At 36.8% G+C, this 27,687-nt stretch overlaps 1 protein-coding gene across 1 annotated transcript in view; it reads left to right on the top strand.

Moving 5' to 3' along the window:
- The window catches only part of METTL4 (methyltransferase 4, N6-adenosine), a 473,984-nt gene that overhangs the window by 251,237 nt on the left and 195,060 nt on the right, over positions 1-27,687 (top strand). Inside the window, exon 10 of the transcript XR_009497264.1 lies at positions 4,711-4,824. The gene's annotated coding sequence lies outside the window, so the exon portion shown is untranslated. The remainder of the gene's footprint in view (positions 1-4,710; positions 4,825-27,687) is intronic.

Below are 27,687 nucleotides of genomic sequence, written 5' to 3' on the forward strand. Positions count from 1 at the left end.
CTTGAGGCAGCTCCCATTTCTGCCATTTCTTGCTGAACAGAGAAGACATTAAATTTCCTGGCCTGCCATCGAACAGCAAAAGAGATGGAGGAGACAAATGAGGGGAAAAGGCTTTTAGAGTTTCAAAAAAGGAGGATGAATGATTCACAATGTTATTGCTATGAGAAATGTAATAAACACTCTTTCCATGTATATTGTATTAGAGAACCTTTTACTGATGCACTTTTATTTGCACCACTCAATTGGACAGTATTAAAGCTGGGACATTCCTGTTCATTTGAATGGTTGATGAAGAATATGCAGATTAGTCTTGCCATTTTGTCATTTTGACTGACAGATATTACATCATCTTTTTCAGTAAGTTGTTAATCATTATTTAAAAATTATATTACTTTACACTCTAAATTTAAAGGCACTTATAAATTTTGTCATGAAAATGTTATAAAGCCAGTACAGAAATGTTATTCCATATTTTATACAAGAAGTGATTTATATATTAATATATGTATAAAAAATAGGTTATATAAAATAATTTTATATATATGATTTTTTAAAAACAAAAAGATATTATACATACTGTTTTGTTAATAGATTTATTTTACTTAGCAGTATACTATGAATAATTTCATGTTATTGCATATTCTTTCACAATATTCTTAAAGGTTGTATAGATTCTGGAATGTGGATATACCATAGTTTATTTAACCAAACTCTATAGTTGGCTGTTTAGGTCATTTCCATTCTTCTAATAACCCTGTTGTAAATGTATTTATAGCTGAATTTCTGTGCTCCTCTATGAGTCCTTCCTTAGAATGGAATTCTAGTAGTGAAATTGATGAGTGAAGAGTCACAGCAACTTTAGGGCAGAAAAGTTTTGAATAAACCTGAAACTTTTAAAGAACTTGATTTTAGAAACAACAAAGAATTAAGAAAAACAATGGAAACGCTCTTGAAGCAGGGAGAACTCTAACGATCAGAGCTGGATATCACACCTCAGAGAAGGGCGTTGTTAATACAACCCAGGGAATAACACAATCAGGGTTACGGCTGTAAAGAGAGCTTTTAAAGAAATTCACTTCATATTAGGAGAGTGGATTTAAGACTGAAGAAAGGGTGTGCTTTTCCCGGTGATAAAGCAACTGAATGTAGTGTTCACGATGGACTGGAGGGCTAAAGAGGATGTGGTTTGGAAAGCTTCCTAAAAATCATGGGGCAATATTTTGCAGTTGTGGGTTATATGTTATCATAGTATAATGGTTCTGACTCATGTGGAAGCAACAGGAGGAGGCGGGTTTTCCTAGTAACTATGACTGTAAATTATTCTTTGGAGCAGAGATTTTAAGAGGCAAATATTTCAGACCTTGACCGCACAGTGTTATAGAATTGACCTTTCTCAGAATGATTCTTTTTGTTGTTGTTGTTGTTGTTGTAGGGGAGGATCATTTTAGGGTTGGTTTAGACTTAGTGTATCCTTTTGATTGCAGTTGATTCAATTCTGTTTTCAGAATGTTAAGTTTTGGATTGACTGTTTTTCAGGCATATTTTTCTGTGTAGAAATAACCTAAATGGCAGACAGGAAGGGGCGCTGTAAATATCAGCTATATCTGCAAACCAAAAGGCAACCTGGGGCCACATATATGTCATTTTTATCATACTTACACAGAGGGTGTGTCAATCTCAGCTTCCCTAAGCACTGCTCAGCATCAAGCCCTAAAGAATTTCAGCTGGAAAAAGTAGCCACATTCAGTGTTTGTGTCAATACTAACCAAATCTGTAAGGATATTTAGCACCTTACGTTCTCTAGGGGGTGAGGTGAGGAATTAGTCTAATGTCTGCAGTTTGAATTCCTTGAGAAGCTATAGTCTCAGCACTCCCAGTATCCTCAACACCCCCGAGTATATCCACGCTGTATAACTGGGCTGGAACTTGAATTCTGTTTGACTGGGGACCTAGGAACCTCCCCTGACAGACACTTCTCCTTATTCCACATTTTTAGCTGTGGATTGTGTCTTGCATCATCCTCGGCACATTACCTTTTATCCAGAACTTACCCCTTACAACCTGCTTCTTAGGTGTTGTATGGTTTCCTGCTGCTCTGATCTTCATTCACCATATTAGTCTTTTTGAATATTGACTTTTGCCTATATTGGACCCAGAGCACCAAGTTGATTTGTATCTGCTGAGAGACCATAAAGATGTTTACAGTTTCCTCCTGGCCTTTGCCCCTCCCCTCCTAATATATTCTCATCTCTCCTGTTTGCTTTTAAGATCTTAACACACCTAATAGATGCAGAAAAAGCTTTTGACAAAATTCAACACCGATTTATGATAAAAACTCTCCAGAAAGTGGGCATAGAGGGAACCTACCTCAACATAATAAAGGCCATATACGACAAACTCACAGCAAACATCGCTCTCAATAGTGAAAAACTGAAAGCATTTCCTCTAAGGTCAGGAACAAGACAAGGATGTCAACTCTCGCCATTATTATTCAACATAGTTTTCAAAGTCCTAGCCATGGCAATCAGAGAAGAAAAAGAAATAAAAGGATTACAAATTGGAAAAGAAGAAGTAAAACTGTCACTGTTTGCAGATGACATGATACTATACACAGAGAATCCTAAAGATGCTACCAGAAAACTACTAGAGCTAATCAATGAATTTGGGAAAGTTGCAGGATACAAAATTAATGCACAGAAATCTCTTGCATTCCTATACACTAACAACAAAAGATCAGAAAGAGAAATTAAGGAAACAATCCCATTCACCATTGCAACAAAAAGAATAAAATACCTAGGAATAAACCTACATAAGGAGGTAAAAGACCTGTACTCAGAAAACTATAAGACACTGATGAAAGAAATCAAAGATGACACAAACAGATGGAGAGATATACCATGTTCTTGGATTGGAAGAATCAATATTGTGAAAATGAGTATACTACCCAAAGCAGTCTACAGATTCAATGCAATCCCTATCAAATAACCAGTGGCATTTTTTACAGAACTAGAACAAAAAAATCTTAAAATTTATATGGAGACACAAAAGACCCCGAATAGCCAAAGCAGTCTTGAGGGAAAAAACCAGAGCTGGAGGAATCAGGGTCCCTGACTTCAGGCTATACTACAAAGCTACAGTAATCAAGATAATATGGTAGTGGTACAAAAACAGAAATATAGATCAATGGAACAGAGTAGAAAGCCCAGAGATAAACCCACCCACCTATGGTCAACTAATCTATGACAAAGGAGGCAAGGATATACAATGGAGAAAAGACAGCCTCTTCAATAAGTGGTGCTGGGAAAACTGGACAGCTACATGTCAAAGAATGAAATTAGAACACTCCCTAACACCATACACAAACATAAACTCAAAATGGATTAGAGACCTAAATGTAAGACCAGACACTATAAAACTCTTAGAGGAAAACATAGGAAGAACACTCTTTGACATAAATCACAGCAAGATTTTTTTGGATCCATCTCCTAGAGTAATGGAAATAAAAACAAAAATAAACAAATGGGACCTAATGAAACTTAAAAGCTTTTGCAAAGCAAAGGAAACTACAAACAAGACAAGAAGACAACCCTCAGAATGGGAGAAAATATTTGCAAATGATTCAACAGACAAAAGATTAATCTCCAAAATACATAAACAGCTCATGCAGCTCAATACTAAAAAAACAAACAACCCAATCAATAAATGGGCAGAAGACCTAAACAGACATTTCTCCAAAGGAGACATACAGATGGCCAAGCAGCACATGAAAAGATGCTCAATGTCACTAATTATTAGAGAAATGCAAATCAAAACTACAATGAGGCATCCCCTCACACCTGTTAGAATGGGCATCATCAGAAAATCTACAAACGACAAATGCTGGAGAGGGTGTGGAGAAAAGGGAACCCTCTTGCAATGTTGGTGAGAAAGTAAATTGATCCAGCCACTATGAAGAACAGTATGGAGGTTCCTTAAAAAACTAAAAATAGAATTACCATATGACCCAGTAATCCCACTCCTGGGCATATACCCAGAGAAAACCATAATTCAAAAAGACACATGCACTCCAATGTTCACTGCAGCACTATTTACAATAACCAGGTTATGGAAGCAATCTAAATGCCCATCGACAGACGAATGGATAAAGAAGATGTGGTACATATATACAATGGAATATTTCTCAACCATAAAAAGGAAAGAAAGTGGGTCATTTGTAGAGACGTGGATGGATCTAGAGACTGTCGTACAGAGTGAAATAAGTCAGAAAGAGAAAAACAAATATCATATATTAACGCATACATGTGGAACCTAGAAAAATGGTACAGATGAACTGGTTTGCAGGGCAGAAATAGAGACACAGATGTAGAGAACAAACGTATGGACACCAAGGGGGGGAAAGTGGCAAGTGTGGTGGTGGTGGTGAGATGAATTGGGAGATTGGGATTGACAGTATACACTACTATGTATAAAATGGATAACTAATAAGAACCTGCTGTATAAAAAAATAAATAAAATTAAATTAAAAATAAAAGAGAGATCTTAACACTCCTAGAGGCTGAGCAAGTTGTACTAATGACGATGAGGGCGTACTGTAGGCAAAGTGCTGTATTTGTTGCCCCATCTTTAAGTATGAAAATGAGCTTATTTATTGCAAATAATGTAATATTCAATTTAAATGACCACTTTTACTGCATTATTTTCTATCAACAGTTTCCCTATTGGTCAATTTTGGAAACACAATGCAAGAATTTTTTTCGTGGGTTATAGTTCTTTACAACAACATTCTGGAATCGCTAAAGGTATGGCAGTCTGGAAGCGCTAAAGGTATGGCAATGGAAAAAGCATGAACTGTGTTTAATTCTGTTTGCCGATATTTAGTGGAAGTGTTAATCAACATTTGTAATCTTTTAATAGATTTAGTCAGAAGGTCTGAACAGTTACCATTGCCTCACTTGAAGAGGCTTATATGAAAACAATTTATATTTCTTCCCTAAAATGATAGTCATGAAGATATATTAAAGGGAGGTATGCTATCCACTGGAGGTACCTGAATCTAGGAAGTGCTATTTAGACCAAGTTTGTTGGATTTGTACTTGTACATATTTTGCTATTCTATTCTATTTTAGTGGTAAAATCTTTAAGATGAGGGGCAGAGGAGGAAAGAGAATATGATTATAGTCTGTAATAATACATTTATTGTTGTTAAGTAAATTAAATGCCGATACTTAATTAGCATTGAATGATGAAAAACATTCAGATATAGAGTTTTACATTGTCAACTCTCAAATCAGTATTGTTAAATTTGTCCAGACATTCATATTTTGCAATTTGCAATTGAAATTGTTAATTTTAAGATAAACATAATGAAATTCCGACCATTTTCAATGAACCCTGTACAAATTTATGTACACTGACACTCTGTATAGTAAGAGCAAGTTTGGTTTAGTGGAAGGGGTCCTGGTATTGAAGTTGGAATATTTGGGTTTGAATCCAGATGGCTCCACCTATTAACTGTGTAAACTTACATGGGGTAGGTTATTTAATTTTTTCAGATCTCAGTATCCTCATCTGTAAAATAAGAACAATAATAGCTACCTCACCAGGTTATTATGGAGATGGCATTTGAAATCCACTAGACTAGTGTTAATACATGGTAGGTACTCTGCACACATTTCTTTCTTTTTTCGGTTTCTAGAAATGTTTAAGCATAGACAGGACAATTCAGACCATGGGTGTAGTGGATGACTTCCAGGTGACCTTGAAAGTCATATCTAACCTTAGTTTCTCTGACCAATTGTTCATAAATGGACCTTTGTCATTACAATGTTTTTCATTCAATTCAATTTTATTGGTATTTACTATGTGTTAGATACCCTATCGTGTCTTTGTAAGTATACAGGGGGCATGGGAGCATATGGGGAATGCATTTGCCTCTTTTCTGCCTTGCCTTCTTGCCCCCACAGTGTACTAGCACCTCCTCATTATCTCATCTGGAGCTTGTACCTTGTGTCTGTCTGCTATGGTGTATTCTCAGCATCCTGTGTATGCTTTTTCCATACTATGTATGGCTCACGCCATAGCCTCTGAGGTAATACTGAGCTCAGAGGCTGCTGTGAGGGTAAATGAATTAATACATTAAAGCACTTAGAACAGTGCTTGGCATTAAGTGCTCAATAGATTTTAGTTACTGTTATCTGCCCATTCCCCGTGGGCTGGGGCTTGTTCTACTGGGTCAGTCACCTTCTGTTCAGGTGCTTTCTGGACAAGAAGATCCCTTGCTGTCTGTGAGGAGTATGAGAAAGATCAGAGCAAGGATAAAAGTCTTGGTATTAGGATTAAAAACAACATTGCAAATGACCTTTATTAGGTAAGAAACTACAAAGTTCTGCATAGGACAAGCATATTTTATACAATAAAATATTGATAAATAAATGTTACTTACAACTTGTCAGAGGTTATATCTGTTTTCTCATACTTTCCATGCTTTTAAGTTTTGTGATCAATTTGTATATATGTATATAAGATATCAAAAACTGAGAAAAACTCCAGAGGAAAAGCATCCATGCACAATCACATCTTCATTCCCCAAACAACTCAGTTTATTTCTAACAAGAACGTCAGAAAGTTTCTTACCATGGGAGAGTGACCTTTAAAGAAAAGACCTGACAATCAGATAAACTACGCACCATTTACAGAAGGATTCAGGGGAATTTACTCCATCTATTCCCCTGGCCTCTGGAGGAAATTATTCATTCTCGAAAGGCAAAGCTGATTGAGGAAGGAAGAGTCAGGTTGAAAACAGACAATGCTTTTAGCTGTGTTTATGAGAAAGAGTCTAGACCTCTGGGTTTTCACCTATAGAGCAAGGTGGTTGGACTAGATCATTTTAAAGGAGCTTTCCAGATCAAACAGGGTGAGCTCTACCGCGCTAAGCTATGCCATGTCCATGCTGTTTAGGTAGAAATCGTAAGCTTACTACCAGACTGCAAACACCTTGCTAGATGAGGAACTTCAGTTACTAGTCCTTGGATCCTCAGTATTAACCCAATGCCTGGCCAGTATTCTAGGTTCTATCCATTGTACCTGCAGAAAGAATCTGTAGCAGAGTTGTGGTGAGAGACAAGTAAGGTGATGTATTTACAAGTGCTTAGAGAGCTGCAAAGGGTTTTTTTGTTTTTTGTGTGTGGGTTTTTTTTTTTTTTTTAATGTACAGTGAAGTTGTAAAATGAAGAAACTAATGATAGACTGAGAATATTTCTTTGGTTTTTGAGAACTTCAGAGGTGGAAGAAAATGTGACATCTAGTACAACCAAGTCACTTACAGTGGAGGAAGTGGGTTATACAGATAAAGTGAGTACTCAGTAAGGTTGCTGGTGTCTGAAAGATAACAGAAAGCAGTGTCATGATTCTGAATTCATGAACCTACAGTTTTTGATTAGTTAATATTAAAATTTATAAGAGAGAATAAAGCAACATAAGGGAAAAAAGTTTACGTACACCAATATAACACTCTAATGGTGACCATTGCTATATTTGCCCTTCAAGATTTCAATAAGTAATGGTCATTTTCCACAAGGACACTACACTGTAAATCAAGTGTCCCCCTAAACAGTAGAAATATGAGCCTAAATGTAGGAATAGCTTTACTCTTCTCATTTAGATGCTGACTTTTGCTTTTGTCTGGGAGACTTTGGGCAGAAGCTACATTTATTTACCCTCACCGAGTTAGTTTTCATATATGCAGAACATCTCTTGACTTGGTAGTAGCGGGCCAGGCCCTCAATTTGCCTCACATACCAATGTATATTTTCAGCTTAATCACTGAGAAATTGAAATTGAAACATATTTACTTGTTATAAATGCAGCTTTTAAGTGAAATGCTTGCAAATTTCTTAGTTCATAGGGCCCAGGAGAGATTCTATGAGCTCAGGAACATGCTATAAAGGTGTTCATGTTGTGTGTGGATATGTCTTTAGGATGACGTGAATTTTCAAAATTTACCATTTACCAACAGATGATTAGCACTGGTGTTCATTGTTACAAAGCAATCTTTGCAGTGTGGATGGTGTGAGTGGGCACTGACCATCAGGTGAGTTAGCAGATGAGTGCTCAAAGAGATTGGATAGAAATAGAAAAAGAAAAAAGAAGAATTAAGCACATTCTTCACATATACCTTTTAAAATAATGGTCTTACAAGAAAAATATGCTCATTTTAGAACATTTAGAAGATACCAATAACCACACAGAAAAAAGAGGAAAAAAGCCCCCTGCAATCCTGTTATTCAGAGATTAAAAACTACCAATTTAGTATGTAGCACTCCCTAGGCTGTTTTCTATATATTTAAATAATATGTATAAACAAACATAAAGTCTTCCTGTTTTATAATCCATCTTTTCCACCTATAATACCATGAATATATTTTCAAGTAATTAAGTACAGCATGTTCTTTAAATCTAGTTCAATCTTTAATCTTTAAACTAGATTACTTAGGGTCACTGGAACCAAATATCACATATAAAAACTTGATTTGTAAAATACCTTAAACTTTTTAGTTCCTATCAAGATCCTACTTTGTTTGGTGCCAGACACCTAAGAGATTTTATGATGATGATATAACTCTAAAGTGGTTCTATGAGAGATATTTTTGAGGATAGTGGTCTGGATTTTTACTTGGGACTTGTGATTTAAAATTCGTAGCACTGGTTCTCAGGCATACTTACACTCACAACATAGAAGTAACAAACCTTTTACCCAGAAGCTTCTCCTATATTGTCCTTCCTTCTTAAGATGAGAAATAAGGATTTGAGAACTTCTGGACAATGCATTATATAAGGTAGTTTTTTTTTAATATATAAGGTAGTTTAATAAAGTTCTCTGGATTATGATATACAAGGCATATTGAGTAGGGCACCTAACTCAGGATCTCCTTTAAGATGGCCCCTTATTGCTTTGAGGAGCCATGAATGAGATGAACCAGCACTATACACACACCCTAAAACTTTCCTATATTCAAGATGCTGTGACTGAGATAAACCATCACATTTTTTTACTGAAAGAACTAAATACCCCAAAGAAAGAAGATAAGCAATATGGCTTTAATTCTAATGCGTGACAAAGAACTATTTATATTTTTCTATGAGTTGGGAAAAATTTACTAGAATTCCTGCTAAATTAGTAACAGAAAGCAATAATGTAAAGATTCAAAATAATTTTTAACATAGTTGACTCATTCATGCATGTGTTCATTTATTTATCAAAAAAATATTTATTCAATACTTAGCATATGTCAGGATCAGCTCAATCATTGGGTAACACACCTTGCAGGGAAATGGCCCTTCTGTTACTGTATTTTTATAACTCTTGTTAGAATATTGTGCTTATTGTATTTTGCTTTGGTATTTTGCTGATTGGTGTTGTAGAAGCTGTTCTCATCAGAGGGGTGAAATCTTTCATGTCAGCTACCTGGGGAAGAAGTGGTCTCTGTTTGGTTGATCTAAAGTGATCTGAGAAGGACAATCCTTAATCTTGAAGAAAGTTGTAAGATTTCTAGGAGGGAGGGGAGCCAGTGAGTTGCATTTGGGGATGTGGTACACCCGCTTTGGCAAAAGCTAGAACTGTCCATGGTGCTGAAGACCTGTGCGAAGGCTTCCGTTTAGCATTTCTCAGTTACATTTACTGACTCAGTACTCACAACATGAAATAAATCACCACTAATCATTACAATTGGCCTGCAAAATAAGAGGCATTTTATTTATTTTTACATGAGGAAACTGGATGTTAGAGACAGGAAACAACTTATGAAGGTTCATTTGCAAAGGACAGAAATCACTCGAGCTATTTTGAATGAAAAGGAATTTAATTCAAAAATTGTAGCGCTTACAAAATTATGGAAAGTGGTGAAGCAGCAACCCCTACCCTGGGCCTCCTGGAATGACTCCCAGAACGCCACCACAGAACTATCTGGCCAAAGGAACTTCTATGTCTACTGCATTTGGGTAATGGGGAATCATGAAGCTTCATGCCAACTTCTGCTCCAAGACCACACTGTCTTGGCTATGATCTGGGGTTTAGATGCTGGCATCAGAACTAGGCACTCCAGAGCCAAGCTGAGACTACAACAAATATGTAACAAAATGGATAATCTGCTTGCCTCTCAACATTCACTAAGCCAGTTCCTGGACACTCCAATCTTTGCTGATGCCGCTTTGGGAAAACCATGTCCCCATAATCCCTGTATCCTTGCACACCAGCAGAAATAATAGGAGCTGCAGAAGTGGCTTCTGGAGACTTCTGTTTTCCAGATCTCCCATGAGTACTTCATATTAGTGGAACCTAAAACACATCCTGAACCTTAGTTGCAAGGGAACCTGGGAGAAGTCAAACTGAAAGGAAGGTAGAACAAATGTGCATTAGATGACTTTACCTATCACCAGTGGGGAGCTATTATTTAGACTCAGAATAGTCTAAATTTAAAGCCCTGGGTTCTTTCTGTACCACAGAAGTTGATTTGGAATCGATATGAAATTTACTCAGGTAACCCTGGGGATGATTTGTATTAATTTCTGGTATGTAAGAGGGAACTTTAAAAATAATTAATTAATTAATTAATTAATTAATTAATTTTTGGCTGTGTTGGGTCTTCGTTGCTGTGTACGGGCTTTCTCTAGTTGCAGTGAGGCGGGGGCTACTCTTGGTTGCGGTACACAGGCTTCTCACTTTGGTGGCTTCTCTTGTTGTGGAGCACGGGCTCTAGGCACGTGGGCTTCAATTGTTGTGGCTCGTGGGCTCTAGGACGCAGGCTCAGTAGTTGTGGCGCACGGGCTTAGTTGCTCTGTGGCATGTGGGATCTTCCTGGATCAGGGCTCAAATCCATGTCACCTGCATTGGCAGGTGGATTCTTAACCACTGTGCTGCCAGGGAAGTCCCCATGATGGAACTTTTTGATCAGGAAGGACTTGAGTCAGAGTCAGAGAAAACTGTTATAGCTGTCTCCGAGTTAGAAGCCTGTGGGACTCTTCAGTTGGAATAGACTGAAAAGCCATGATCATGGTCGGGCTGAATGAGAGAAATCATAACAAGAAGAGTTAGGATGTCTGTTTAGTCTCAAGGGGAAGTATTTTTTGAGCACAGACAATTTGTAAATACCTAAGGCCATTGGCAAATCATTTAATAGCATTCTCTGTACAAAATAATTCTATTTATAGAAAAGAGTCTCAAGAGATTATGGGCAATTTGGGTTGCCCCATGAAGAGCTATGAAGGGGATGAGATCCTAGAGAATTGGGATATTACATTTACACTTGAGGTTCAAATTCGACATAATAGCCATTGCTGAGAATATCCAAAGTAAAAAAGAATGGGTACACATTTACATGGATGGAGACAGAAGTTCTTCTAATCTCCTAATCCACTCCTTTCAAGAAAGGAGAACGGAAAGTGGGGAGAAGTGTTCTGTTGCTTCCCTAGTAAATCTCATTGATCAACTCCCATCTTTCCTGCCAAATTAAGAATGTTGCTTTTGGCTCTCATCCTTCTTCTTTATGGAATGCTAATCTTTTCACTAGTTCATATTTCAGACTTTCCATAATGTAGCTCAAACTCATTGGATTATAAACTCCACACAGGACCATGGAGTGGATAAACCACATATTCAGTATCTGGCAGTTTGGAACATTTATCACACATTTAATATATCTGTTCCCTTCAAGAATTCTGACCAAGTTGAGAAATAAAGAGTAAATAAAAGAAGAAAACTTTATTACTAATAGAGGCTAAGTTGTAGGTTACAGTGCAGTGAGAGAAGCATATGGTTCTGCTAATTGCATTCTCGAAAGAAAAATAGGCAGAACTGAACCAAGTATGCTCATTTATTCCTCCCAAATTATTTAATCAGATAAGTCACTCTACTTGCCAGGGATGGAGTGAGTAAAGGACCAGAGGGAATCTAGGAATGTGCTTTGGGAAAATCTCTCTTCATGAGAACCAGGAGTGAGGAAGAAGAATTCTTCTTTCTAAGTGGGTGCTCAATAGAGAGTATTAGTGTGAACAAATGAATATATGCATTCATAATGAATTATGGATGTATGAATAGCTTCTTTTTTTAAATAATTAATTAATTAATTAATTAATTAATTTTTGATGTGTTGGGTCTTCGTTTCTGTGCGAGGGCTTTCTCTAGTTGCGGCAAGCGGGGGCCACTCTTCATCACGGTGCACGGGCCTCTCACTATCGCAGCCTCTCTTGTTGCGGAGCACAGGCTCCAGATGCACAGGCTCAGTAATTGTGGCTCACGGGTCTAGTTGCTCCGCGGCATGTGGGATCTTCCCAAACCAGATCTTGAACCCGTGTCCCCTGCATTGGCAGGCAGATTCTCAACCACTGCGCCACCAGGGAAGCCCATGAATAGCTTCTTTCTTAACTCAAGTTTGCCTAGGAAATACTCAGCTAACCAACATTCAGGTGATTGGTTGTTCCTGGGTTCACCCCGGAATTGGACCGTAGTCCCAAACCTAACTCGCTCTCGGTGTGGCTGGTGTGTTCAAGTGACAGTTGTTGCCCAAATCCCACCTGTTAATAGTTACATGAAACCTGGAACCTGGCTCTGAATCTTAGTCCCCAGGTTGGGGAACTTGACCTCTTCACCTGGGTCATGCCAGCCTCTTCGTAGGAGACTGTTGTCCAGTTTCTAGATTCCATGAACTTTCTTTAAATTAATAGATTTCAAATCTAATGATCTATCTGAGGTTAAGAAACTCAGTCATCCTGAAATGTTGGTATTGTTTCCTTATCCATTTTTATCCAGTGAATAAGGACTTCCGTTAGTGTTTTTGTACTTGATATGCCCCCCTGCCCTGCACACTTTTTGAATTTCAATACTGGCCTTAGACTCTTTCTCACACCCTGCCATTCCACATGCAGGACAACAAATTCTGTTGCTGCTTTTGTTCAGTTAGTTTGACTCTCCTAACTGCACTGTCCACTACAAACATTTTGGGTTTGAAACACTCATAATAGTTATTTTAAATTAGGTTTAAAGCTCCTGGAAAAGTAAGGACCATGTTTTATACCTTCCCCGTTGTTAATTGATCCATATGTGAGAATATCCACTGGTGTTATGCTCCTGGCCTCTCTACACTCTTCACTCCTCTAGAAGTTATTGGCTAATTTAGGAGCAGGATTTCAGATTCTTCCTTCCTTTTTCTTATGGAAACTAACTGCTTACAGGAAGCAGAATTCTGGTCTGTGCCTCTATGCTATACCTTTTACAGAGCCAGCACCTAGAACACAGCCTGGTATTCGTGAATAAGTCTGTCATATTTGGGGGTTTGGTTCAAGAATCCCTTGGTTTTCAGAATCTAAATCAAAGTCATGGATATTCGTGATAACAATAGTGAAAGTGATACTTGGTTGTTCATTTATCTATAGTTTTTCTAATCAGTTTAGTTCAGAAGTAAGTTGGGGCTTATATTTCAACTCCATACTATGTTCCTTTCCCTATATAAAGCTAAAAAAGAAAATTAAACATAAAATGGACAGAAGATAAAAAGAAGACTGTAAGTAGCAGACATGAAGCTGGAAAGAGAAAGAAAAAAAGATACAACAGCTCAGCTGTTGGGAAAAATTCATAGGAGGAATAATCAACTCCATATATCAAAATCCCAGAGTACACAGCATAGCACAATAATTAACGCTCATGATGATAATCCTTGATCCATCAAGAAAAATTAAATTATGTTCAGCAGACTTACTTTTCTTTACCTAAGCTGGGGAAGAATGTGGAATATATTTTAGAAAGATTTATTCTTTTGATAAAGGAAATATCACTTATATTTGCTGGACTCTCTAAAGAATACTATTGTGAAAATACTTAAATATAGAAAAGCAGAAGGGATTGTTGAGGATAACTTCTTAAGCATACATTATCTTTAAAATTAAAGATTTTTACCACAGCATCTGCATTTTCCTATTCTCATTCAATATACCTAATCAGGATTAATTTTTGAAGTTTTACATTAATTGGTAAAATCAGCTCTAAAGTGCCTGTTTTTAACATGGTAGATCTTGTTTTTTAAGCAAAAGATGTAAAGCATCCATTTGGATTTAAATTAAGCTGAACCTTGGGCTTCAGGCTCATCAGATTTATTTATTTATTTATTTATTTTTAATAATTTTTTTAAACATCTTTATTGGAGTATAATTGCTTTACAATGTTGTGTTAGTTTCTGCTTTATAACAAAGTGAACCAGCTATACATATACATATATCCCCATATCTCCTCCCTCTTGCATCTCCCTCCCACCCTCCCTATCCCACCCCTCTAGGTGGTCACAAAACACGAAGCTGATCTCCCTGTGCTACGCGGCTGCTTCCCACTAGCTATCTATTTTACATTTGGTAGTATTTTTTCTGAATACCAAAGCACGTAAAGATATTGCTGAATTGCTAAGGGTCAGTGAATGCCAATGGAATTATTCATCCCAATAATGTGATATCAGAAGAGCAATTTTGCAAGATTAAAATATATTATAATAAGGCAAAGAGTCATCATATTTAAATTGTAACTAAATAAACTCACAGTCGTGGATGAACAATGTTGTATTCATTCCAGAGCATGGGTGTTCTAATTGACATTGCAAGTAGGAAAGTGGGAAGTTTGGCAGTCTGAATGTCTTCAGGAGAAGGTGTGAAGATGTAAAGTCCTCACTAAGAGACCCTGCATGGTGGCATTATGTTGGTTCCTTTTGTACAACCCAGGACCTGGCTTTGTTGGAGCCCTGGAGTTGAGCAGACTGAGAAGGGCTGACCTCATGCAGTTCATTCCATAAGAGACTAAAATACACAAAGCAGACTGCCAATTTATCAAATCACAACGGAGTAGGAGAAGATGAGGAGGAATATTATAACCTCATCCAGGACACTCTCTTTGTTGCATCAGCATACCTCAGAGACCAAATTAATAACGTAAAGGTTGTTTGGTAAGCATGTAATTAAAGCAAAGAGAAGTGGGTGATCTTGGTGATTTCAAGCAGCTGATGGTAGGGCCTATTGAATCATCCCTGAGCTGCAGTGGAGTTAGAGTAATATATGGTAATATTTATTAATCACCTTGTCAGGCACATTATAAATACCTTAACTTATATCAATTCATTAATACTCCCAGCAACCCCATGAGGTAACCTCCGAGAAGGTGTCCTCCCCAATAAGTAGATATGAAAGTGGAGGAACCAGAGTTTAAGTAACTCTCCTAAGGTTACAGGGCTGGCAAATTTCAGAGGTTGGAGTCCAAAGCCAACATTCTTAAGAGCCACACTATTTATCTCTGTAGGATTAGTTTTTTTTGTCCTGGATTCAGTGTTTCTTCTCTCAGGATAGTGCTGAAAATTCTCAATTTTTCCACTCTCCATTTCTATGTTCCAAGCTCTCCATTGCGATTTTGTTCTTAGGCTTCCTCCAGACAAATTATGGGCATAGGGGTTGTTACTGTTTACTAACTTACACTCACATTTTAGTCCTTTCACTCTGAGATTTCATCCAGTCCATTTGAATTGTTAGGTGTTTGCAAATTCTCTGGTCATCCATTTACACAATGTTTGAATTACTATCAGAGGGACTGAGAGTCTTGAAGCTCATTCCCACCTAATATTTAACTAGCTTTACAGCAACCTATTTCCTGTTACTTTTAAATTCTTAAGAATATGGTAAAACATGCTTCTCATTATCGCCTTCACATACCACCAACAATTAATGGATAAAATATTGGTAGAAAATAGTCTCAAGATGGATTATAAAGCTATTTAACTTGTGACAAACGGGTACTTTCTTAAGAATTCCAAAATTCTCATTATTAGATGAATCCCAATCTTGTACAATTTTCTTTCTAACTTCATTGAATTTTAAGAACTGGGACTGGCAAAAAAGTCTTACTTTTTACAGTTTATTTATTTTTATCTGCATTTAGAGATTGTCTAAGAATAACATGGAAGGGGATTTGACATTTGTCATTTCTAGTATGATCAATTTCCCATCATTAATCATGTGAATCATGGCTGTGAAATGAGGCTAAAATTCCCCCCAATTTATTTTATGTTCTCCTGCAAGTGAAGAGGTAATATCCGACCTGAATGCTAATGTTAGGATATATTTCAGATCCTCTGAGCAGTTCCTTGAGATCCTTGGAAGAAAAGTGCTTTATATAGCCTCTTACAAAGTATTTGAGACAGCCACTTATGAATTACTATGTGCTGACGACTTTATCTGACTGTAGCAAAAGACGAGTGGTGGATTATGAATGGGTTGTGGAGGAAACTCAATTTTCTGGGCTGTCAATCACCTTAAAGACAGGTGAGTTCGTATAACAAATAACCTTGCTCTTCCGAAATCCTATGTGGATGCTCAGACCTTCTGAAAGCTTTGAATGGATTTTCCTGCCTTGGCACTGAACTGTCAAATGATCAGCAAAGTCAGAGTGTCACTTGGCAGAGTGGCAGGAGTGGCTGCTTGCATGCACCAACGGGAGGAACAGAAGGGGATGGGATTTTCTAACCTGCTGTACAGATGTGAGGCCAGGATTATACCCTGGGTTCCATTCAGTCTTTGGAGTTGTTTCAATTCATAAATCATAACTGTCATATATTGCTGCACAGGTCATGAGAGAATAGTAGATGATAATTCCAAGACTGTTATTAGAGGAAAACAATCCTCTGGGAGATGGGGAGGTGGGATGCAGGACAAAGAGAAGGAATTAGAAATGCATGTAGTCCAGAGAGGCTGAAGTAATGCTATCATGACAATTAGAGTTTGGAAATGTCAGCAGTCATCTGACATGGGATCTGCCATCACTTGCCAATTGCAGACTGTTAAGGTCCCCATAACAAATGCATGATTCCCTTGGAGCAAAGGGTGATATTACAAAACAATAGCAGAAATGTCTAAGGAGTTGGAAACTGTGGAACAGCTATTTAGCCATAAACATACCCTGTTGGGAGGGATGTTGTATGAGAGAGTAAAATACAAACAAGGAGAATACATACAGTATTCATACATACTTACAGCTAAAGTTTAAGAATTATGTGAGTCTTCACAGATATACAGAACAAGCTAGTGGTTACCAGGGGGGAGACGGAAAGGGGAGGAGGGGCAAGGTAGGAGGAGGGGAGTAAGAGGTACAAGCCATTATTTACAAAATCAGCTACAAGATATATTGTACAACACAGGGAATATAGCCAATATTCTATAATAATTATAAGTGGAGTATAACATTTAAAAATTGTGAATCACTACATTGTTCACCTGTCACATATAATAGAGTATATATCAACTACACTTCAATTAAAAAAATATGTTCTAGTATAAAAAAAGAATTATTTGAGTGTTGTTCAAAACTTCATTTAGTCACAATCATAAAAAACTTTCTTGGGTTGCCTAGTTTTGAATGAAATAATCTCCCTTTTGCGTTTGGAAAAACCTGTTTTACAGGAATAACCCATAAATTGATTTCAAAATTGAAAGTCAAAAAATAAAGTCATAGTAAAAAATGATGTTTTTCCAAGCTCAAAATACATATTTTTCACATCACCTTTCTTCAGTTGGATGAGATATAATGCAAATCTAACCATTACCTACTTCATGCTCTCATTTTGTTAACTAACAGGCAAACAAGTTGGTCAGCAAGCAAACAAAATGCAGAAAAACGCAATAGAGAGAAGAATGTCACCTTAATACACAAGCATTCTAAGTAAGAATACTGTATCTTTTGTCCTCTAGCAAATTTCATTTAAAAAGCACATTCTCTTTCACTAAGATGGTAAAGAAAAATCACTCTATTTCTTGTTTTGTTTCTCACTCTTTCTCCCTTTCTACATCAAGCCCAGGGTGAAGGAAGCATTGAGTGGTGTGGTGTACATTTCCAGTTGAGCTTTTGTTTCTTTTTAACTTTTGATAGAAAAGTTTGTTAATTGGGAAATGGGTAGGAATGACTAATTCACTATCAATATATTCTGACAATGGGACTGGTAACCTAGACCATAGTAAGCAATACAATTCAATTTTGTAGTTTGATTAGTTTCTAAGAGTGTACATTTTTCTTTTGGACCTAAGTTTGTTTGTAGAACTTTGGTTATTACTGAAACAATAAAATCACATTTCCAAACATGTGGGGAAAATGGCTTCAAAGCCTAAAAAATATCTCATTTTTGGTCAAGATTCAGAGTTTCTTTTAAAAGGTAGAAATCCCGAAGCTCAATTCAAACAAGTTGAAATTAATAAATTTATATATTTTTATTGATTGCTTTTCATATCAGGGAAGTGATAAATAATGCAACTGATTCCCAGATGGGCCTATTTCAACTTTCTTACTTATGTTTGTCAAAACTGAGGCAGACACTAGTGGGCACTCATATTACAGTTGTGTAGGGAACACATGACCTTCCTCACAGCAGACCAAATGGAACCACAGAATTTATCCTAATTTGTTCCATAAAGAATTTTGGGGGATTAAACAATAAAGACTTACTATATAGCATAGGGAACTATATTCAATATCTTGTAATAACCTATAATGGAAAAGAATTGAAAAAAGAATATATATATATAAAAATATATATATTATATATATATATATGAATCATTTTGCTGTACACCTGAAACTACACAATATTGTAAATCGACTATAGTTCAATTTAAAAAAACTAGCATACTTAAAGAAAAGAATTTGGGGGAATTGGGACAAGTACATTGGCTGCAGAAGGTCGATAATGACATAGCAGAAGAATTTCTCAAACATGTGACCAAACTCCATGCAGAGGAGTGTGGAATGGGTCCCTGGTGGAGGCAGGTAGTTGGTAAAATAGGTCTTTCCTTGCAGAAGCAAAGTTCTCAGTCTCTTATCTGAGGTTGTGGGGTGGAACCGCAAGTTCTGGGAAGAATGTTAGTGGTATTCCAGGTCCCAGGTCACACAGGGGTAGGGGCAAGATGACTACACAGATGGAGGGGACTGTAACTGAATAGCCCAGTTTTTGTTTGGAGAAGTCCCACTCTCAGCCCGTGTGCTTTAGGTGAGTAGATCTCACTATTAGTTCCTGGGATGAGCCCTTACTGGCCAACATCAGGGACAACATGCTATCCCCTTGGTCATGGTTTAGGGATGAAAATAGGAGCCAAACTATGAGACTTTTACGAGGCTTCAGGAAGAAAGGTACTCTTTTCTGCTAGACTCGAATAAGAGAATATGTGAAGAAGAGTTGCAGCCACCTTGCTCTAGTTTTGATCAGTGCATCAGTACTGAGGACTTTGGAGCCAAGAAATGGAAAGAGAGGACTCAGATCCTGGTGACATTGTTAGAGCTCCAGCATCAAGCTCTGCTGAGACAGGAGTAAAGTGCTGCTGAGGAATAATACTAGTGAGAGGAAAAGGGAAAAAGAAGGATTGAGCCAGAGAAAAATTGGAGTATTCCTAATGGAGTATTTCAGGCTCTCAGGCATGCAGTTGGCTTCACTACCTTACAAAGTGTGCTAGTTTTAAGCCTACCATTCAGAGGGCTGCTGCCCATTTGTCTTATTCATGAGGGCACCTCTATTTCCATATCCTCTTTCATTTTGTCTAGCCCTTAATTTCATATCTCTCCAATGAGACAAATTCTTTGACAGAAGCATTTAATATCAACTAAAAAAAGCAGAACTGAGAAAAGGTAATGTAAGACTTGAGTCAAGTCACTTATTTTCTGTGGGTCTCAGTTTCATTTCTTGGCAAATGAGGGGTGGGTCCGGATGATGTCTAAGGTCCTTCCAGCCCTTAGATTCTAATATGTTGTGTAAACAATTTTGACTTAATGATTTCAATTTCAAGGTCACTTTGGAAGGATACAATACAGTTTAGCAAGATGAGAGTTAATGAAACTAGTAAGGAATTAAAAGAAGAATCAATTAAAAGTGGATTCCAGGGCCCAAGAATATTACAGAATATACTTGCAAGAGGAAGCCAGAATTAGAGACAGCGTGGGAAAAATGAGGAATGAGGTGATAATATATTTGGAGAGAATCAGATATTACAATAGAGAAATAGAGGAAGTAAGAAAATTAATTCATTTATTCCATCAGATACGTACTGGGAATCCTTTGAATGTCACACCAGTAGGCCTTAGGGATACACATATATAAAAGACATTATCCCTTTCTCTGAGTAGCCAGTAATCTAATTGTGGAGACATATTGACAAATAAATGCCGGAGTCTAACACATGCTTCTTTGGAATAGAGAAGTCACAAATGCTGTGTCATTACATGGTCAAAATGATCTTATAATGTGGCAGATTTCTAGAGGAGTTTGTATCGAAGAAACTCTCTTTTTGAACTCTATAACTAGACTTCACAGTTTCTTTTTTATTTTTTTAACATATTTATTGGAGTATAATTGCTTTACAATGGTGTGTTAGTTTCTGCTTTATAACAAAGAGAATCAGCTATATATATACATACATCCCCGCATCTCCTCCCTCTTGTGTCTCCATCCCACCCTCCCTATCCCACCCCTCTAGGTGGTCACAAAGCACCGAGCTGATCTCCCTGTGCTATGCGGCTGCTTCCCACTAGCTATCTATTTTACATTTGGTAGTATGTATAAGTCCATGCCACTCTCCCACTTCGTCCCTGCTTACCCTTCCCCCTCCCCATGTCTTCAAGTCCATTTTCTACGTCTGTGTCTTTATTCGTGTCCTACCCTTAGGTTCTTCAGAACCTCTTTTTTTTTTTTTTTTTTTTTGATCCTACATATGTGTTAGCATACGGTGTTTATTTTTTTCTCTTTCTGACTTACTTCACTCTGTATGACAGACTCTAGGTCCATCCACCTCACTACAAATAACTCAATTTCGTTTCTTTTTATGGCTGAGTAATATTTCATTGTATATATGTGCCACATATTCTTTATCCATTCATCTGTCGATGGACACTTAGGTTGCTTCCATGTCCTAGCTATTGTAAATAGAGCTGCAATGAACATAGTGGTACATGACTCTTTTTGAATTAAGGTTTTCTCTGGGTATATGCCCGGTAGTGGAATTGCTGGGTTGTATGGTAGTTCTATTTTTAGTTTTTTAAGGAACCTCCATACTGTTCTCCATAGTGGATGGATCAATTTACATTCCCACCAACAGTGCAAGAGGGTTCCCTTTTCTCCACACCCTCTCCAGCATTTATTGTTTGTAGATATTTTGATGATGGCCATTCTGACTGGTGTGAGGTGATACCTCATTGTAGTTTTGATTTGCATTTCTCTAGTGATTAATGATGTTGAGCATCCTTTCATGTGTTTGTTGGCAATCTGCATATCTTCTTTGGAGAAATGTCTATTTAGGTCTTCTGCCCATTTTTGGAATGGGTTGTTTGTTTTTTTGATATTGAGCTGCATGAGCTGCTTGTAAATTTTGGAGATTAATCTTTTGTCCGTTGCTTCATTTGCAAATATTTTCTCCCATTCTGAAGGTTATCATTTCATGTTGTTCATGGTTTCCTTTGCTGTGCAAAAGCTTTTAAGTTTCATTAGGTCCCATTTGTTTATTTTTGTTTTTATTTCCATTTCTCTAGGAGGTGGGTCAAAAAGGATCTTACTGTGATTTATGTCATAAAGTGTTCGGCCTATGTTTTCCTCTAAGAGTTTTATAGTGTCTGGCCTTACATTTAGGTCTTTAATCCATTTTGAGTTTATTTTCGTGTATGGTGTTAGGGAGTATTCTAATTTCATTCTTTTACATGTAGCTGTCCAGTTTTCCCAGCACCACTTATTGAAGAGGCTGTCTTTTCTCCATTGGATATTCTTGCCTCCTTTATCAAAGATAATGTGACCATATGTGCGTGGGTTTATCCCTGGGCTTTCTATCCTGTTCCATTGATCTATATTTCTGTTTTTGTGCCAGTACCATACTGTCTTGATGACTGTAGCTTTGTAGTATAGTCTGAAGTCAGGGAGCCTGATTTCTCCAGCTCCATTTTTCTTTCTCAAGATTGCTTTGGTTATTCGGGATCTTTTGTTTTTCCATACAAATTGTGAAATTTTTTTGTTCTAGTTCTGTGAAAAATGCCATTGGCAGGTTGATAGGGATTGCATTGAATCTGTAGATTGCTTTGGTTAGTATACTCAATTTCACAATGTTGATTCCTCCAATCCAAGAACATGGTATATCTCTCCATCTGTTTGTGTCATCTTTGATTTCTTTCATCAGTGTCTTATAGTTTTCTGCATACAGGTCTTCTGTCTCCTTAGGTAGGTTTATTCCTAGGTATTTTATTCTTTTTGTTGCAGTGGAAAATGGAAATGTTTCCTTAATTTCTATTTCAGATTTTTCATCATTAGTGTATAGGAATTCAAGAGATTTCTGTGCATTAATTTTTTATCCTGCTACTTTACCAAATTCATTGATTAGCTCTAGTAGTTTTCTGGTAGTGTCTTTAGGATTCTGTATGTGTAGTTTCATGTCATCTGCAAACAGTGACAGCTTTACTTCTTCTTTTGTGATTTGGATTCCTTTGACTTCTTTTTCTTCTCTGATTGCTGTGGCTAAAACTTCCAAAACTATGTTGAATATTAGTGGTGAGAGTGGACAACCTTGCTTGTTCCTGATCTTAGTGGAAATGCTTTCAGTTTTTCACCATTGAGAACGATGTTGGCTGTTGGTTTGTCATATATGGCCTTTATCATGTTGAGGTAAGTTCCCTCTATGCCTACTTTCTGGAGGGTTGTTATCATAAATGGGTCTTGAATTTTGTTAAAAGCTTTTTCTGCATCTATTGAGATGATCATATGGTTTTTCTCATTCCATTTGTTAATATGGTGTATCACATTGATTGATTTGCATATATTGAAGAATCCTTGCATTACTGGGATAAAGCCCACTTGATCATGGTGTATGAGCCTTTTAATGTGCTTTTGGATTCTGTTTGCTAGTATTCTGTTGAGGGTATTTGCATCTCTGTTCATCAGTGTAATTGGCCTGTAGTTTTCTTTCTGTGTGACACCTTTGTCTGGTTTGGTATCAGGGTGATGGTGGCCTCATAGAATGAGTTTGGGAGTGTTCCTCCCTCTGCTGTATTTTGGAAGAGTTTGAGAAGGATAGGTGTTAGCGCTTCTCTAAATGTTTAATAGAATTCACCTGTGAAGCCATCTGGTCCTGGACTTTTGTTTATTTGAATATCTTAAATCACAGTTTCAATTTCAGTGCTTGTGACATGCTTCAGTTTATATTTTCTATTTCTTCCTGTTTCAGTCTCAGGAAGTTGTGCTTTTCTAAGAACTTGTCCATTTCTTCCAGGTTGTCCATTTTATTGGCATATAGTTGCTTGTAGTAATCCCTCATGATCCTTTGTATTTCTGCAGTGTCAGTTGTTACTTCTCCTTTTTCATTTCTAATTCTATTGATTTGAGTCTTCTCCTTTTTTTTCTTGATGAGTCTGGCTAATGGTTTATCAATTTTGTTTATTTTCTCAAAGAACCAGCTTTTAGTTTTATTGATCTTTCTTATTGTTTCCTTCATTTCTTTTTCATTTATTTCTGATCTGATCTTTATGATTTCTTTCCTTCTGCTAACTTTGGGGGTTTTTTGTTCTTCTTTCTCTAATTGCTTTAGTTGTAAGGTTAGGTTGTGTTTTTGAGATGTGTCTTGTTTCTTGAGGTTGGACTGTATTGCTATGAACTTCTCTTTTAGAACTGCTTTTGCTGCATCCCATAGGTTTTGGGTCATTGTGTTTTCATTGTCATTTGTTTCTAGGTATTTTTTGATTTCCTTTTTGATTTCTTCAGTGATCTCTTGGTTATTAAGTAGTGTATTGTTTAGCCTCCATGTGTTTGAATTTTTTTACAGATTTTCTCCTGTAATTGATATCTAGTCTCATAGCATTGTGGTTGGAAAAGATACTTGATATGATTTCAATCTTTTAAAATTTACCAAGGCTTGGTTTGTGACCCAAGATATGATCTATCCTGGAGAATGTTCCATGAGCACTTGAGAAGAAAGTGTATTCTGTTGTTTTTGTATGGAATGTCGTATAAATATCAATTTAGTCCATCTTATTTAATATATCATTTAAAGCTTGTGTTTCCTTATTGATTTTCATTTTGGATGATCTGTCCATTGATGAAAGTGGGGTGTTAAAGTCTCCTACTATGATTGTGTTACTGTCAAATTCCCCTTTTATTGCTGTTAGCATTTGTCTCTTTGTCTCTTATAATAGTCTTTATTTTGAAGTCTATTTTTTCTGATATAAGAATTGCTACTCCAGCTTTCTTTTGATTTCCATTTGCATGGAATATCTTTTTCCATCCCCTTACTTTCAGTCTGTATGTGTCCCTAGGTCTGAAGTAGGTCTCTTGTAGACAGCATATATACAGGTCTTGTTTTTGTACCCATTCAGCCAGTCTATGTCTTTTGTTTAGAGCATTTAATCCACTTACATTTAAGGTAATTATGGATATGTATGTTCCTATTACCATTTTCCTAATTGTTTTGGGTTTGTTATTGTAGGTCTTCTCCTTCTCTTGTGTTTACTGCCTAGAGAATTTCCTTTAGCATTTGTTGTAAAGCTGGTTTGGTGGTGCTCAATTTTCTTAGCCTTGCTTGTCTGTAAATGCTTTAATTTCTCTGTCGAATCTGAATGAGATCCTTGCTGGGTAGAATAATCTTGGTTGTAGGTTTTTCCCTTTCATCACTTTAAATATGTCCTGTCACTCCCTTCTGGCTTCCAGTTTCTGCTGAAAGACCAGCTGTTACCCTTATGGGGATCCCCTTGTATGTTATTTGTTGTGTTTCCCTTGCTGCTTTTAATGTTTTTTCTTTGTTTTTATTTTTTGATAGTTTGATTAATATGTGTCTTGGCGTGTTTCTCCTTGGATTTATCCTATACAGGACTCTCTGTGCTTCCTGGGCTTGACTATTCCTTTTCCATATTAGGGAAGTTTTCAGCTATAATCTCTTCAAATATTTTCTCAGTCCCTTTCTTTTTCTCCTGGGACCCGTGTAACTCGAATGTTGGTGCATTTAATGTTGTCCCAGAGGTCTCTAAGACTGCCCTCAATTCTTTTCATTCTTTTTTCTTTATTCTGCTCTGCAGTAGTTATTTCCACTACTTTATCTTCCAGGTCACTTATCCGTTCTTCTGCTTTAGTTATTCTACTATTGATTCCTTCTAGAGAATTTTAAATTTCATTTATTGTGTTGTTCATCTTTGTTCGTTTGCTCTTTAGTTCTTCTAGGTCCTTGTTAAATGATTGTTGTTTTTTCTCCATTCTATTTCCAAGTTTTTGGATCATCTTTACTATCATTACTCTGAATTCTTTTTCAGGTAGACTGCCTATTTCCTCTTCATTTGTTTGGTCTGGTGGGTTTTTACCTTGCTCCTTCATCTGCTGCATATTTCTCTGTCTTCTCATTTTGCTTAACTTACTGTGTTTGGTGTCTCCTTTTCGCAGACTGCAGTTTCGTAGTTCCCGTTGTTTTTGGTGTCTGCCCCCCGTGGCTAATCTTGGTTCAGTGGGTTGTGTAGGCTTCCTGGTGGAGGGGACTAGTGCCTGTGTTCTGGTGGATGAGGCCGGATCTTGTCTTTCTGGTGGGCAGGACCCTGTCCGGTGGTGTGTTTTGTGGTGTCTGTGACCTTATTATGATTTTAGGCAGCCACTCTGCTAATGGGTGGGGTTGTGTTCCTGTCCTGCTAATTGTTTGGCATAGGGTGTCCAGTACCGTAGCTTGCTGGTCGTTGAGTGGAGCTGGGTCTTAGCGTTGAGATGGAGATCTCTGGGAGAGCTTTCGCCATTTGATATTACGTGGAGCTGGGAGGTCTTTGGCAGACCAATGTCCTGAACTTGGCTCTCCCACATCAGAGGCACAGGCCTGACACCTGGATGGAGCACCAAGACCCTGTCAGCCACACGCCTCAGAAGAGAAGGGGGAAAAAAAGAAAGAAAAAAATAAAAGAAAAAGAAAAAGTTATTGAAATAAAAAGTTTAAAAAATTATTAAAAAGAAAAAAATTAAAAAGTAATATTAAAAAAAGAGAAAGGAAAGAAAAAAGGAAGTGAGCAACCAAACCAAAAAACAAATCCACCCATTTTAACAAGCGCTAAAAACTATATTTAAAAAAACATGGACAGACAGAACTCTAGGACAAATGGTAAAAGCAAAGCTATACAGAAAATAATCACACAAATAAGCATACACGTACACACTCACAAAAAGAGCAAAAGGAAAAAATATATATATCTTTTGGGAAGTCTGAGGTCTTCTGCCAGCATTCAGTAGGTGTTCTGTCGGAGTTGTTCAACATGTAGATGTATATCTGATGTATTTTTGGGGAGGAAGGTGATCTCTATGTCTTACTCCTCTGCCGTCTTGAAGGTCTCCCACTTCACAGTTTCTTTAATGAGTTATTCACACACCAAATTTTTAACGCTGAAATATAATTTCTATGATTAAATTTATTTCCTAATTTAAAAAAAATACATGCAATGCCAAATTTTAATTTTGGGACCAAATCTTACTTTGTTTGTGAGAAAGATGGGAAGAGAGACATAAAGCCCTTAAAAATTAAATCTAGTAATTGCTGGAACAATCTGTACCAAGCCCAACCAGTAAATTGTTATACTCTAAATATAACTTGTCATCTTATGACAAAATCCAATTTTGAGAATAAGTGAAAATTCATTTTAATTTTCAATTGTTTAGTATACTTGGAAACCAAAAATTTACGGTGGCCCTTTCATATTTATTTTGTGTCAGGTGATAGGGAATTATATCCTCTGTGTCCATAGAAGATGGTGAGATTGATGAATTGCTTATGCAGGCAATCAGAATTCAGTTCAGATGCTGTTAAATAATGCATTGTCTCCACTTACTTTAGCTTAACATGATTTCACCCCTAAGTCATTTCTGAATATCACCCAGAAAGAAATTTAATTCACTGACCTTATGCCTCAAAGAGTGATTCTATATGGTAGTTGTCTGATAGTTAATATAATTCATGACTGGTAATTGTTCTTACTGACTTACAGAAATTCTCAAAATAATTTGTGTTTTAGAGATTAAAATGCAACATTTAATTTTCAATATAAGGAGTGAACAACATTTAAAACCTGAGGTAGAGGACAAAAGTATAATGGAGAGAAAAATTAAAAGAACATAAAGAGGCCATAACAATTTGTAACTGTTTCAAAAACATTCTGTTACTAATGCTTAGCTACAGCCAGCCAAGCAAAAGTAAATCGCCTTAATGTAGCCAAGTTAATGTAATCAAACTTTCAATTAAAAAAAAAAACCTAGGTGAATTTAATTTGTCCTTGCCAGTTGCCAATTCTTTCTAAGCATGCTTCCTTTTATAGATTGCAGAAGAAAAAATGTTTTGAAAATTCAGTCTTTTTTAGACCCTAACTAAAAAATTCTGTTTTTCACCAAATAAAATTAGTAGAATTTGATGGTGAGAGGTGGAAATATCTTCTTTTGTAGGAGAAAAAATATTTCAGTACAGACATTCATTTTCTTGAGGGGTTAAGGGAAAACATATTTGAAAACCAGGGACAGAGAAAATGAATCAGTTCTCAAACTGATCAGTTCTCAAAAGTCTATCCTCTTTTGTTTTTGCATTTAGAAAATTCAGGTATAATGTGCATGCTAGTAAAATGTTTGAATCTTAAGTATAACTACCAACCAGATCAAG

The sequence above is a fragment of the Balaenoptera ricei genome, chromosome 14, assembly GCF_028023285.1.
Source record: "Balaenoptera ricei isolate mBalRic1 chromosome 14, mBalRic1.hap2, whole genome shotgun sequence".
Classification (NCBI taxonomy): Eukaryota; Metazoa; Chordata; class Mammalia; order Artiodactyla; family Balaenopteridae; genus Balaenoptera; species Balaenoptera ricei.